The following is a 15676-nucleotide window of genomic DNA, read 5'->3' as shown; positions in this document are numbered from 1 at the left end:
GGCTAACTTCATCTTTCCGTAAAAAATACCTGGTATATATGATATATGGTTCTGCTCATTTGATTGTTACCTGGGTGTTGTAATTGGAGAGTGCAAAAGTCCAAGGCACAAGGCCAGCCCATTTAAGAAGAGTTTTCTATAAATGACTTGTTTTTTATAGACCCCTTTAGAGCACTGAAGGTGACCAAAATGCTCCACAGTAAAATCAAGACAATATAACATTGAAAAATGTCACTGTGCTACAGCCAGCCTAAATACTGTAAATACATTTCAAACAATTTTCCTCAATGAACTTTCTTGAACACTGGTCAAATCAACTTCCTTATCAAATCAAGCATCGGGCCTCAATATATCACGCCTCTGCCCCTCTTGATGTATCTTTCTAAATATGATAACCAGTCTCAATATGGTTTGATATGGATAGGAAAGATATCAGATTACTGGCCCGTCTTGAGACTCTACTTGATTACTGCGCACATTGTAGTTTAAAGTGTGGTAGCTTGTGTGAAAATAGAAAGGCATTTGCTAGGCTAGGTTCATGTGTCAGTAGAAGCTGATGTTTGTGCCCGGTAGATTACTTAAGGACCAGTTCTCTGCGTTTGGATGTGATTTTATTTTCAACTGCTGGACCTGTCTGATGAGAACGCTTGTAAATGTGCTTGTACTGTAAGTTTGTAGTATGCTTGTTAACATTAGAGAAATGTCATAGTTGGTACTGATTATCATGTACATCAGACTGGAAGTTGCCAAACTATCTTGGTTTGTACAAAGTGTTGTTTTCAGAATATAAATAACATCAAATTATGTTTTGTGTGTCATTCATATTCCTTCTATTCCTTGTGTGGTTTAGTTAATTAGGGAGCAGGCTCTTCACACATATTTTTCCAAACAACTGATGCGTATAGGAGAGGTTGTGTGTATTGCTCGTATAACTTTGAAAAGATTCTCCCGCACACTGTAGATATATACGTATTGCAAACAGTGAGATGTTTAATACAAGTGCCTTCGCCCTTCGCCAAACATAAATTCTTTTCAATGGTTTTGGTTTGTGACAGCAGATGATAATGCATACTCTGTTTACTTCTAAATTTACTATTGTAATTCTGGCTTGGTAAATATCTTCTAAAAAGTCACCAAGAGTGGTTAAGTAGAGCGAGGATTCAAGGGACAAATGCAAAGATATTTTTTATTTATCAGATTTATTGTGATGTTGACAACAAGTTAAGTCACTTCATATTTTATGAACTGCCTCAACAGCGTCCAAATTGGGTTACTGTTCACTCTGCACTGTCAGACTGAAAAAGAGCAATTTTAGTGTCATTTCAACAGCAACAACATTTATATAAATGTGCTAAGAAACAAAAACAAAACATAGTCTATGAAATCATTACCTTTCCGGCATCCCGGCTCTTGGCTCTGAGTTTGTTGACCTGGGACTCAGCAATATCAGCACGCTCTTGAGCTTCTTCAAGTTCATGCTGAACCTTCCTGTGCCTGGTCATGTGAGTGTTGGCGTGTTCCTCCTGTGAAATGTATTGAAAATATATATTCCAAACCACTCAATAAAATGTTATGAATTATTGTAGCACTTATTTGAATTGACTTACAGCTTCCTCTGCTTGTCTCTTGTAAGCTTTCACTTTCAGCTGTAGCTTGTCCACCAGATCCTGGAGTCTGGTTATATTCTTCTTGTCCTCTTCAGTCTGTAAAATAAACAACAAACTGTTCAAATAGAACAATAGTGAATATTTTCCCACTGTTAATCTTATTATTATTAGTATTATTGTCATTATTATTATTATTATTATTATTATTATTACTATTACTATTACTATTACTATTAATAATAATAATAATAATAATAATAATAATAATAAAAATAAGAATAAGAATAAAAATAATAAAAATAATAAGAAGAATAATGTTTTACACTTTTATTGCAGGACACCAGTTTACTTTCTTTTGTCACATTTTTAGCATCACGAAGTTGGTCATTGACATTAATTGGAACTTAATGTGTCACTCAAGAAAAGTCACCTGGTAGGTCAGCTCCTTGACTCTGCGCTCATATTTGCGGACTCCTTTAACAGCATCAGCTCCACGTCTCTGCTCAGCTTCAACTTCGGACTCAAGCTCACGCACCTTTTAAAGAGAAATATTACAGTTATCATCTTCGTACATGCAATTCTAGAGTAATGTTTCAGAGACCACACATACTCTAGACTCCAGTTTCTGGAGTTGCTTCTTGCCGCCCTTCATGGCCAGGTTCTCGGCCTCATCCAGACGGTGCTGCAGGTCCTTGACAGTGACCTCCAGGTTCTTCTTCATCCTCTCCAGATGAGAACTGGTGTCCTGTTCCTTCTTCAGCTCCTCAGCCATCATGGCAGCCTGAAATGTTGTCATTGTAAATTAGTTCAGCCATGTATTCTGGAGCTATACATGTGAACTCACATCAGTGATGGCCTTTTTGGCTTTTTCTTCAGCATTTCTTGCTTCCTGAACTGAGTCATCCACTTCACCCTGAACCTGGACCAGATCAGACTCCAGCTTCTTCTTGGTGTTCAGAAGACTGGTGTTCTTTTAGAATAAGAATATAAATAGTTGTTTCGTTTATTTTGTACCGTATATTTATTACTGTGATTGTTCTTTCCAAACCTGAGAGTGAAGCAGTCCAACACGCTCGCTAGCATCCACCAGCTCTTGCTCAGCCACTTTGCGTGCTCTCTCTGTCTGCTCCAGAGCAGCTCTCAGCTCCTCAATCTCAGCCAGCATCAGGCCATTTCTGCGTTCCACCATGGCGACCTGCTCCTTCATGTCTTCCTGTCCTCTGATGGCGTCATCAAGGTGCAGTTGGGCATCCTGGTCACAGAGCAACATTGTAAAACTGATTTTCTTCAGGAACAAAATATTTAATTGACCTTTTATCGGTTTTCTGACCTTGAGCTGGCCCTGGACGTTCCTGAGCTGTTTCTGGGCTTCAGCTGCCTGTCTGTTTGAGTGGCTCAGCTGAATCTCCATCTCGTTCAGGTCTCCCTCCATCTTCTTCTTGATTCTCAGAGCATCATTCCTGCTCCTGACCTCAGCATCCAGAGTGCTCTGCATGGAGTCAATGACTCTCTGGCTGTTCCTCTTGATCTGCTCCATTTCCTCGTCCTTCTCTGCCAGCTTCCTGTCAACCTCCCCTTTGACCTGGTTCAACTCCAGTTGGACACGAAGAATCTTGGCCTCTTCATGTTCCAGTGTGCCCTAGACATGCCATTGTATTTGTAATATCATTAATTTATATGAAAATAACATTAAAAAAATATGTATAACACCATTTTATAATGAAAAAAAAAATACCTCAGCTTCTTCAAGGGCAGTCTGGATTTCTGATTTCTCACTTTCAACTGACTTCTTTGCCTTCTCCAGCTCATGAATGCTCTTTCCAGTCTCTCCAATCTGCTCAGTCAAGTCAGAGATCTCCTCTAAATAGAAAACAAGCATCAATGTTGCTTGTTATGCATCTACACTAATAATATAGTGTAGTAATATATATTCCAAATGTTGGTGTACATACGCTGCAGGTTCTTGTTCTCTCTCTTCAAGGTTTCTAGCTGGTCCAGGGCCTCCTCATAAGAGTTTTTCATCTTAAAAAGTTCAGTGCTCAGAGACCGTGCTTCTTTTTGGGTTCCCTCCAGTTCAGCTTGGCCCTCCTCATACTTCTGCTTCCACTCTGAGAGGACCTGAAAATATTTGACTTGAGTTTGCATGAATGAGAAAGAACATCCATCTTGTTTCTGTGTGTTTTATTTAGATTTTTTACTTTGTCAAAGTTCCTCTGCTTCTTGTCCAGATTGGCAGCCAGAGCATTAGCTCTCTCCACATCAATCATGAGGTCCTCCACCTCACCCTGCAGCCTCTGTTTGGTCTTCTCCAAAGATGCACACTTTGAGTTCACAGCCTCAATGGATTCCTCAGCCTCCTGCAGGCGCTGGGCCAGTTTTTTCCTGTGATGAAGGAAATAGAGACACACAAACAGAATCAACTTAAGAAACTCTCATCTTTGTAGTTTTACTGAAAGAATGTTTTTGTTTGTATACTTTATTGTCCCCGTAGGGAAATTTGTCCTCTGCATTTGACCCATCACTCCACTTACTTGGCCTCCTCTAGCTCCTCAGTGCGCTGAATAGCGTCAGTCTCATATTTAGATCTCCACTGAGCCACTTCACTGTTGGCCTTAGACATTCCTCTCTGGAGCTCTGCCTTGGCTTCCTGCTCTTCCTCAAACTGCTCCCTGAGCAGATCACAGTCATGACGTGCAGACTGGACTGAATGAGCCAGGGCATTCTTGGCCTGTAGACAATAATAATCAGTGTGCATCAGTCATTTTTCAAGATATCTTTGAATTTACCAGCTAAGTGATAAGATTATTCATACCTTGATTTCTTCCTCAACGTGTCTCTTCAGTTCTTCAATCTGCTGAGTGAAAGCTTGCTTGCCTCTGGTCAGCTGAGAAACAAGAGCTTCCTTCTCCTCTACTTGACGAGAGAACTCACCTAAAATTGCAACCTCATTTAGTCTCAACAGAAGGGATTCAAAACTAAAACCGGTTCAGGTTAGGACCATACCATTCTCTGTCTGGAGTCTGGCTCTCTGAGCATTAATGTCATTCAGCTGGCGGACATTCTCATCGTTTTTGGACTTGAGCTCACTAAACTGGTCCTCAAGGGTCCTGCACATTTTCTCCAGATTGCCCTGTCAGGATACAATATTTTTTAAGGTTTACAATATTGACAGGGGAAACTTTTGCACATGTCATTCAGAGGAGCAATTTCACCTTAGATTTGGCCACAGCCTCCATGTTACTAGAGAGGTCATCAATCTCCATTTTGTACTCGCTCTTCTCTTTCTCCAGCTTCTGCTTGACACGCTGGAGGTTGTCGATCTGCTCTCCCAGCTCAGCAACACTGTCAGCCTGCTTCTTGCGCAGAGCTGAAGCCGTGGCCTCATGCTGCAGAGTGGACTCTTCAAGATCACGACGCAGCTTCTGGAACTCAGCCTCACGTTTCTTGTTCAGCTCAATCTGAGCCGCTGTGGCTCCACCAGCTTCTTCAAGTCTTTCACTGATCTCCTCAAGTTCTCTGGAGAGGTCTGCTCTCTGCTTCTCCACCTTTGCACGAGCTGCTCTCTCAGCCTCGATCTCCTCCTCCAGCTCCTCAATGCGAGCCTACATTTCATCATAGATGATAGGATCAACACGTTCTTCATTTGAACCAAAACACTGTAAATCTGAAGCAGCACCACTAATTACCTGAAGCTCCTTGATCTTCTTCTGAAGCTGGGCACCAAGAGACTGCTCATCCTCAATCTTGCTGAGGAGCTGGCTGACCTCAAAGTCCTTCCTAAAAGAAAGCACAACTTTCTAATTTTCTTGTTATTAAATGTGGCCAGTTGATAAAATGTGAGATGTACTTTTTGATCTTCTCATCAGATTGCTGTTTGTCATTCTCCAGGTCCATGATTGATTCCTGGGCCAGTTTCAGGTCTCCCTCCAGCTTCCTCTTGGCTCTCTCAAGGTCCATGCGGAGCTTCTTCTCTTGCTCCAGAGAGCCCTCAAGCTATCAAATATTGTGATATTTTAATAAGTGAGATAATATAATAGTTTTGATTATTTATGTGACAAACTGTTAAAACCTCACATCGTCGACTTGCTGTTCCAGCTTGGTCTTGGCCTTGGTCAGAGTGTTGACTTTGTCTTCCTCTGCCTGGAGGTCATCCAGAGTTTGCTGGTGGGCCTCTTGGAGAGCTTTCTTCTCTTTGGTCAGCTTGGCAATAGCCTCATCTTGAGATGCCATCTCCTCTGTAAGGTTTTTCACCTGTATGTAATTCAGTATTGCATATTATTATTCTCATTAATATCATTACACAGTGACTCTTAAATGATAAGACCTTGTTTTCAGTGGCATGTTTCTCTTTCTCCACTTTGGCCAAAGTGAGCTCCAAATCGTCAATGTCTTTCTTCAGCTCAGAGCATTCATCCTCCAGCTTCCTCTTCTTTGCAGTCAGCTCAGCATTTATTTCCTCCTCATCCTCTAGTCTCTCGCTTGTCTCTTTAAGCTTGGCCTCAAGTTGGATTTTGCTTTTAATAAGTCCTTCACACCTCTCCTCTGCATCAGATAGGTTTTCACCTTCCTATATGATATGCATAGAGACACAGAAATGCATAAACATTACTATGTTATGATCTCACATTAGTTAAAATAATGTACAATTATTATTTAATTTCTTGCTGACCGATGCCACTTGCAGCAGCAGATCATTCTTCTCCTGCAGGATGGAAACCATTTTCTCCTCCAGCTCTTTCTTCTTGGCCAGAGCGGTTGCCAGATCAGACTTCATCTTGTCATAGTTCTCCTTCATTTGCTGAAGCTCTTTCTCCGTCTCCGCACTCTTCAAGAGAGGCTTGATCTTGAAGTACAACTTCAGCCATGGCCAGTTTTTGACATTCATGAATGACCGGATATTGTATTGGATGGAGTAGATGGATTCTCTGAAAGCAGAAAATATTTTATGAATGTTTTGTTGTACATTATGAATGATTTAGTGAACCTAATCTGTACCTTCTCTCCATCATCTTAACAAACACCTTCCTCATAACATATCCTCTGCAGAGAGCCTGAGTCATGGTCACCAGTGTAGCCAGTTTGTCATCTCTCATCTCCTCCAGCTGACCCAGCAGACCAGCTTTGAAGAACACCTGTTTTACAGTCAAATAACAGTCAATATTTGTTTTTTAACAGAATCCCTGCAAACATATTATCACTAAGACCGTATAAAATTGACCTTAGTGTGTCCAAACATGTACTGAGTGTGATCCACATCAATGGAGCCAAGCAGCTTCTCGGAAGCTTTCTTGTTGTCAATGAACTGTCCCTCAGGGATGACACTGGCATTCAATACTTTGTATCTGAATAAGAGAAAAATATGATTCGTAATAATAATAATAATAATAATAATAATAATAATAATAATAATAATAATAATAACGCCTCATCATTCATCTCGGACCCAGATGAATGTTGTCTGTCTGTGTGTGGAATGGATGGTGTTGGTCAGGGCAGATGTCTGCAGCAGTGTTTTTGTCAGTCTACCCCAGAGGGCAGCCATGACTGCATACATAGCTTATCACCACTGTGTGTGGTTTGAAGTAATATAAAGAAAATCCCCTCCTCTGTGTGAAGGGTGACTTGTGCCAAGTGAAAAGCAATAAACTTTGTTAATAATATTATAATAAATATTGTTACCTCTGCTTGAAATCACCGTAGAGGATTCTGCTGGGGAAGCCCTTTCTGCAAATTCTGATACCCTCCAGCACACCATTACACCTCAGCTGGTGAATGACCAGGAAGTTCTCCATAAGGCCTGAAGTTGAATGTATAATACATTTATTAAATAATAATAGATGTGGATCACATAGATATGCCATGCCAATATAAAATAGGATAATACATGCCTGGGGTTTTTGATTCATTGGGAATCAAGCAACGCACAAAGTGTGGGTGAGTGCTCCTCAGGTTGGTCATCAGCTTGCCCAAGTTCTCCTGAATATCATAATACAATTATTTCTGTACATCATAATACAATTACTTTTTTTAATGTGATTTCACACAAAAATTGGAAAAACGTACTCTGAAAAGGGCAGACACAGTCTGGAAGGAACCACCCTTTTTCTTGCCACCCTTCTTGCCGCCACCACCAGCAGCCTCTGTTTAAAATAGATACATTCTCATAGTTATAATTGTGCATTTGTGTAAGCTCCGAGTTTCCATTAGTTTTCCGTCAAAGCAGAAATGTTCATAAATTTTGGATTATGATAGAAGCCTCCTATGGCTCCTATGGCTATATTACCACTAATATAATATTAGTGGTAACACAGATCTTACCTTCAGGTCCACCATGGGAAGCATACAGGAGGGCCAAAAGTTTGTTTGCAGACTTCTGGTAGAGCTGAACAACTGAGTCGTTCAATGGGTCCTTGTTCTTGTCCAGCCAGCCAGAGATATTGTAGTCGACTGTACCAGCGTAGTGGACCAGGGAGAAGTGAGCCTCAGCCTTGCCTTTGCCAGGTTTAGGTTTCTCAAAGGCTTTTGTCTTGCCCAGATGCTGGTCATGCAGCTTGTTCTTGAATGTTGTATCAGAGGCCTTGGGGAACATGCACTCCTCTTCGAGGATGGAGAAGATTCCCATTGGCTGTCAAGTATTAACATGGATTATTTGATATATTTATTTTACAAATGTTTCCGATTACCTTTTCGATAAGCTCAATGCAGGCCGCCAAGTCCATGCCAAAGTCAATGAACTCCCAAACAATGCCCTCTTTCTTGTACTCCTCTTGCTCCAGGACAAACATGTGGTGGTTGAAAAACTGTTGCAGTTTTTCGTTGGTGAAGTTAATGCAGAGCTGCTCCAAGCTGTTGTACTACAAATCAAAGGTAAACTATTATTTAGCTTCATAGTGAGAAAGCTTGTTTCATAATAGTGATAAACCTACATCAAAGATCTCAAATCCAGCAATGTCCAGCACTCCAATGAAGAAATTCCTTGGCTGCTTAGTGTCCAACATCTCATTGATACGGATAACCATCCACAAAAACATTTTCTCATAGATAGACTTGCACAGAGCACTGACAGAATTGTTGACCTTGACATAAGAAGAACATAATAAATCACAAAAGTAGAGAATGTAGTTGCATCATATTTGTGTCAAACTTTACCTGTGGGACGGTTTGACCTTTGGTCACCATCTCATTTCCAACTTTGACTCTTGGGTAACACAAAGCTTTGAGCATGTCCGCTGAGTTCAGACCCAAGAGGTAGGCGATTTTATCAGCCACTGAAGCGATCAAATATAAGTTTAAACATAAGATATTCTAACGTAAACTGTCAACTAGATCTTTTTGTCGTTACCCTCATTGCCGTCAGGCTCAGCCTGCTCCTCGCGCTGCTTCTGCTTGAATTTCATGTTGCCATGATGCATCACAGCACCAGTCAGCTTGTAAATTCCCAATTTCTCCTCAGCATTGAAGCCCAAGATATCAATGGCTGTCTGAACAAAAATTGAGAAACATTAATATCTTGTTTATAGTTAATAGTCATGTTGTATTTGAGTTGTATTTTCTCTTTTACATCAGTTGCAATGAACTCCTCCACATCATCGATGCTCTTGACAGTGATTTCACCCTGGCTGATCATTGGGTAGTCATAAGGGTTTGTGGTGATCAAAAGGCCCTCTGAAGTACAAACATAGAAGAATACAGTTTAAGTAAAAATGTTTAGGCAATGCTGTACTAAGCATTATAGCATTATGTGATATGACATACCCAGCAGCTCAGGCTTGTGTCCTGTCATGAGCTGGTAGAAGATGTGGTAGCTCCTCTCAGCAGACAGCTGGAAGGTCACACGGGACTTCTCCAGCAGGTCTGTGGTTTAAAATGTTGTATTTAATGTTTAACTAACTGTAATTTAATAAACTTCACCAAACACTGTATTTCAAATGGATGGATAGATGCTGTTCTTACCTATACTCTATACTCTACTATATGCTCTGCAGTTTTAACACAACCTATACACTGCTACTTTGAGCTGTCCCAATTTGATTTTTTGTTGTGACTTGTTTTAAGATTTAGTTGTTGTTTTGTTTAGTTCGCTCATCAAACTTACATGTTTCAATATCTGCTGAAGCGAGTTTGCCAGTAGTTCCAAAATGGATCCTGATGAATTTACCCTGATGGGAAAGAATATGGAAAAATATGATGTGATCTCCATTGAAGTTTTCTTGAAGTATTTTACAATTATGTATTCATATAACTCATACTCACAAAACGAGAGGAGTTGTCATTCCTCACAGTCTTGGCATTACCATAAGCCTCCAGCAGAGGGTTGGCAGCAACAATCTGATCCTCAAGAGATCCCTGAAATAGAGATGTTAAGGTGTGTTATTACCCACCTCATAAATGATTTATGTGTCTGTCTGTATTTGACAGTATTCACCTGCATTTTACTGCCAGAACCAGGTGCAGGTCCATCCTTTTTTGCTCCAAGAGCTGCAATTGTTGCAAAGTACTGGATGACACGCTTGGTGTTGACAGTCTTTCCAGCACCGGATTCTCCGCTGGTTTAGGAGGAAACATTAATGCATCTGGTACACTGTTTCATTTAGTTTGGTGTTACAACTCTCAGATTACTTACGTGATCAGAACAGACTGGTTTTCACGATCTAAAGCAACGTGGAAAGCAATATAAGTCTAAAATATAAGTCTAAATTCTTAAAAATACTATATTGTGCATTTATTTGTGTATTTTTAAGATTACATTTATACACATCTCACCAGTGAGCATGAACTGATAGGCATTGTCAGAGATGGAGAAGATGTGGGGTGGGGCCTCAATCCTCTTCTTGCCTCTGTAGGCTCCTACACAAGTTGCATCGTATACGGGAAGCCACTTGTAGGGGTTCACCACAACGCAGAACAGCCCAGAGTAGGTCTATAGAGTGAGAATAAGATTTTATGAAATGTTGTTTGTGGATTGTACTGACATTTATTTTTCTATATGTCCTCACATAGATCATCCATGATGCATAACGCTCTTTGAGGTTATACAACACACAAGGCTCATTGAGGTGAGTCATCATGGCCATGTCCTCAAGTTTATCAAACTTTGGTGGATTCCTTGGGTGGGTGTCATCCTCCTTTACTGTTACAGTCTAAAATATAAACATTACAAAACATTAAATCAGCATTGCATGGTTATAGTGCTATCAATCTGGTTTGATGCAGCTTGTGATCTGAGGGTGAACTATCAAAAGTTCCCCTTTTGATCACTCTCAGATCTCAAGCATTTAGAGTGGCCACTTGTTAGTTCAAATAAACAACTTGCTGAGGTGTGTCTGCCAAAAACAGTACCATATGATATTTAATGGCAACTTTACAACTGCTTTTGTTATGTTTTTGTACGATATCAAGGTAAAAATCATATTGTAAATTACCAAATTGTTAATTAAATTGTTAATTAAAACTGTTTTTTGGTTCTTTCTAATAGCCACAGTCAAAATAAACATGTCATAGGAAAGAGCTTGGGTCCAGATTCTCCTGAAAGTATGTGCATCTTACTGAACAGTTAAATTCTCTATAAAATATCCTTCTATCAGACTATCCAAAACACAGTGCAAGAGGTTTTACAATCAGCATTCTGTTTTGGAAAACAACTTTGCATTCTTATACTTAACTTGTTAAAAACTGTTGAACTAAAGACTTAATGAATTATTTTTAAATGTAAAAATACTTGCCTTTCCACCAGCACCTTCAATTTCACATGTGGCTTTACCACCCTCTCTTTTGACAACTTTACATTTGAGGTACATCTCATCAGGATCCACCACAAAGAACGCTGTCTTGGCATCAAAAGGGGCGGTTTGGGCCTCAATCCTCTCCCTCTCCGGTTTCCGGAGGTAAACGGCCGCCACCCCAAACTGCTCCATCTCCGCGTCTGTGCTCATGATGGCACGTTAGTGGTGACTAAAGAAAAAGGGGGGGGAAAGTTAACAGTTTAATCATGATCTTCTTCATTTGACTTTTATTCATTGTTTATTGTGTTTACCTTGTTTCCTTAGAAATAGAGTACCTTTGGTGAGGATGAGATGATGCTATGAAAAAAAGAAAGATTACTTCTACTCTGCCATAATCTTATCAAATCAGCTTGCATGATTTTTTTCCCCATGTTAAAACTACAATAGCATAGGCTTGTCAGCACAATAAAATCACTTGGAAATCATCATCATAATCAATAATTTAGAAAGCACTTAATGGATATCAATGAGCAATGTACTCACCTAATACCAGGAGCCTACCAGTCCTCCTACACAAAAGCAGAGCTGCCTCTTTTATAGGGGAGGGGGTGCTTGGTCAGCACCACTTATTTCTCTGTTTGGTCATGAACTCTTATCATCCTGTTGCTTATTTTATGACTGTGATTAATTGTGTAATGCCCCCCCCCCATATCACAGACTGGTCATCTAGTCTATAAGGCTATAACATTTGTTTTAGATGACCATTTGGTGGTCTTTTCTTATATTTTAACCATTTTAACCATAAACCTGCGATTTTATTTCATTAGTATTTTGACAGACTATCGGATTTTTGAGATAATATTCAATTGCAAGATTTTTGCACAATTGAAATATCAAAATTATACCGATAAAGTCGAACCATGTAATGCAAAATTTATATAATTTGTGTCTTTGTACATGTATGTTGGAGCAGTGGTTCCCAAAGCGGGGTCCCACACTGTGTTAGAGTTTTGTAAAAGACAAAAAAAAAGCACAAGACATGGCACTGAAGATATTCAAATAATAGTAGTAATAGCTGGCCATGTCCGATGGTTCCATGTGTTTAGTTCAGTCACAAGGCACGACTGAGCTCATATTCCTGTAATAAAATTAAAGATGAGGTACTATCCATATAAATTAAATAGCCTGTTCTAGCTCACCTTAGATGGTCATGATAACTGATGGAAACTCATCATGTGAGATCAAGCCCAAAATAAGTCCCGCACAGCAATTAAATGAACTTCATCCAGTTGCTACACTTGATACAAAGATGCTGACATAGGATCAGGCATACAAGAGATGTTTCCGCTAATATAAATGATTATTTTTAATAATTTGAGTAGAAGTAATTCCAAGATGTTGTGACTTTATGTTAACATATAGTAACTGCCTTTGTATAATGGCCTAAAACCACATTTGGTCCACTGACATTTCAAGATGTGGAACATTGTAACAGAAATACTTTTAACTTTGACTTAAGTGGTGTGCATTGTTAACTGTTTATAGACCATATTTTTCCCTTACGTAAAATACCAAGGGGGACAAATGTGATTTGAGAGCCAAGTATGCACCACAAAGCCCGAAGGGATTGCAAATGAACAGTCAGCAAAATCTTCAGGGGGGACTCAAGGCTTCTCCAAGATTCCAAGTCAAGCTTTAATTTCTTCTTGGGGACTTGGTCCAGAGGGTTGCATAGCTTGGCAACCTCAATCTATTTGTCGCCTAGGGCATCTCAAATAGAACATTGCAAGGATGCAGGACAAGTTTTCTAAGGATCTGGAGGATAAGTGATGTGCCCAAGCCTGGATTGGGTCAGCACTTGTGGAAGCAATTATTATGCTTCTGTGAAAATTAAAAAAGAAAACCAGGGTAGCAGTAACAGTATGGGCCCAATCATCCGTCTGACACAATAACAGCATTAGCCCAGACGAGACTATTGTGCGTGCAAACAAATGGTGCGCTAGTGCTTGCGGTCACAGTATCCTGAGGTCGTGGGCTGCATCCAAAAGTGAAAATAAGCTTCTGAAGCCCCTTATCCTCACTGTTGACCCCGAAGGTTTGTCATCGTGATTTTAACTTTATTTTTTTATTATTTACATTCATTGTATATAAAACCTTTATTTACATTTCATTGACTCCACATTTCCTGTCTTTTTTTGCACACCCTGAGTGTTTCTTGATAGCTGATTTAGCAAGTGGATTTCTCCATTGTGAGATCAACAAAGGATTATCTCATCTTAACATCTGAATATGTCAGTGCAATTTGGAAGAAGTTAAGCTAAGAACCATCCCACAATCAATCAATCAATCAATCAATCAATCAATCAATCAATCAATCAATCAATCAATCAATCAATCAATCAATCAATCAATCAATCAATCAATCAATCAAAGTTTATTTATATAGCACTTTACAGCAACACCACTAGGACCAAAGTGCTTCACAGAAAGATAAAACACATTTTAAAAACACCAAATAATTACAACCTAGACACAATTCAGTGTGCTCTAAGTATTAAAAGCAAGTTTGAAAAGATGAGTCTTTAATCTTGATTTAAAAAGGGACAGGTCCGTGAGAACACGCAGACTGAGGGGCAGGCTGTTCCTCAGTTTAGGCGCGGCAACAACAAAGAAACGATCGCCCCACTGTTTGTACCGGGACCTGGGCACGTCCAGAACCATTTGATCGGCCGACCGGAGAGCTCTGCTGGGGCGATGTACGGTCAACAACTCAGTTAGATATAAGGGAGCGAGACCATGGAGGGCTTTAAAAACAAGCATCAACATTTTAAAATCAATCTGAAAACGGACCGGGAGCCAGTGCAGGGAGGAGAGGACGGGAGTGATGTGGCTGTGTCTGGATGAACCGGTGAGAAGACGGGCTGCTGCATTCTGCACTAACTGTAACCGGTGGAGGCCAGAGTAGAGAGCGTTGCAATAGTCCAACCGAGAACTGATAAATGCGTGGGTCGCCTTCTCCAGGGCGTGAGAGAAAAGGCTTCACCTTGGTCAAAAGCCGCAGCTGGAAAAAGCTGGCCGCAGCATTTATTTCACAAGTCACTGTGCTGCCTACCTGAAGGTTTCCGAACCTGATCTTTGCAAGAATATGAAATGATTGACAGTTCTGAGCCATAAATCCTAAATGTATTGAAGTATAAAGCAGGTCATGCCATCGTTAGAGCCACAGCAGCATCTCAAGTTTTTTAATATCGAAAATCTATGAACTTATGGCAGCTTTGCACGCTATACAACAACAAAACTTAAGCCCAAATGACCAATTAGCATGACCTCAGCTGTGAAAGAGCAGATATAGCTGTGCCACAAATGCGGCTGTCTGTGGGTGATCTTAAGGACAGGATTTGGTGGAATATTTGACCAGAGCATTCTATTTCTGTGACAGAGGAGACACCACACATCCATGCACCTATTGGACAGCACCCAGGCAGCCACAGCCAACCACTGCTCCCGAGGCAGAGAGCTCCTTCAGAGGAAACACTGGGAGATCCTAAAAATAATAAAATAAGATAATACAATAATAAAATATCAATAAAACATGTCAATGTTTATCAATACAACGATAAGAAGGCCCAAGACTATTAAGACACTTAAAAAACATTCATCTCTTAACCCTTACCTGTCCTGAACCAAGCACATTTTTTCCAGTTTGGCTTTACCCAAATCAAAAAAGCAACAAAGTAGCAACAAAAGAGTGACAAAAATGTGGCAAAACCAAGACAAAAAAGCTATGGGAAAAAAAACAATGAAAAGGCAGCAAAAATGCCACAAAAAATCTACGAAAACATGATAAAAAAGCAACACAAACACAACAAAAAAACTACAAAGACACAAAGAAAAATAAACTGTCGACTCCAATGCTTCCGGCCACCATCAAGAGGGAGCATAAAGAGATTAAAAAGCATTGGGCCTAAAATTGAACCCTGGGGCACACTACATGTGATTTTATGGACCGCACCAGAGAGGCCAATGTGTTTTAATGCTGTCTACTGTATCAAAAGCAGCGGTTATATCCAGTAGAACCAACACTTAACTTTTGTGAATCATCATTTGATCTGAAATTGTTTAAAGTCTGTAAAAGGGTCATCTCGGTGCTGTGGTTTACCCTGAAACCAGAATAATTTTCAAGAATGTTAAGTGCATTAATAACATAATTTAACTGAATAAAAACAAGTTTTTCATTCTGTGTAGTCTATGGTGTTGGCAGTGGTTCATGTTTGAAACTTTCAGAGCCAGGGATTCTGGATACAGTATCATTTTGACATTTGTGCAGTTGCTCGATTATATTTGGTT

At 40.0% G+C, this 15676-nt stretch overlaps 2 pseudogenes across 2 annotated transcripts in view; both read right to left on the bottom strand.

Annotated features, from left to right (window-relative positions):
• Nucleotides 1-11539, bottom strand: part of LOC306969210 (myosin heavy chain, fast skeletal muscle-like) — a 37068-nt pseudogene extending 25529 nt beyond the window's left edge. The window contains exon 1 of the transcript in view: nucleotides 11326-11539. The product of the transcript in view is annotated as a myosin heavy chain, fast skeletal muscle-like (transcript). The remainder of the gene's footprint in view (nucleotides 1-11325) is intronic.
• LOC306969133 (myosin heavy chain, fast skeletal muscle-like) lies at nucleotides 1196-11231 on the bottom strand (annotated as a pseudogene). Its single transcript, XR_013794288.1, has 38 exons — nucleotides 11223-11231; nucleotides 10604-10747; nucleotides 10371-10527; nucleotides 10231-10258; nucleotides 10033-10153; nucleotides 9861-9953; nucleotides 9703-9766; nucleotides 9363-9461; nucleotides 8950-9272; nucleotides 8757-8875; nucleotides 8534-8683; nucleotides 8291-8461; nucleotides 7926-8232; nucleotides 7671-7747; nucleotides 7496-7583; nucleotides 7287-7404; nucleotides 6826-6949; nucleotides 6603-6739; nucleotides 6277-6532; nucleotides 5932-6174; nucleotides 5682-5858; nucleotides 5455-5600; nucleotides 5294-5384; nucleotides 4820-5209; nucleotides 4611-4737; nucleotides 4420-4538; nucleotides 4139-4335; nucleotides 3806-3989; nucleotides 3560-3725; nucleotides 3343-3467; nucleotides 2938-3246; nucleotides 2656-2859; nucleotides 2452-2577; nucleotides 2218-2388; nucleotides 2038-2142; nucleotides 1608-1703; nucleotides 1392-1523; nucleotides 1196-1295 (listed from the first exon to the last, which is right to left on the bottom strand). The product of XR_013794288.1 is annotated as a myosin heavy chain, fast skeletal muscle-like (transcript).
• Nucleotides 11540-15676: the final 4137 nt, after the last annotated feature.

The sequence above is a fragment of the Gobius niger genome (genome assembly GCF_951799975.1).
Source record: "Gobius niger genome assembly, chromosome: 10".
Taxonomy (NCBI): Eukaryota; Metazoa; Chordata; class Actinopteri; order Gobiiformes; family Gobiidae; genus Gobius; species Gobius niger.
This window is presented reverse-complemented; position numbering and strand designations above follow the sequence as displayed.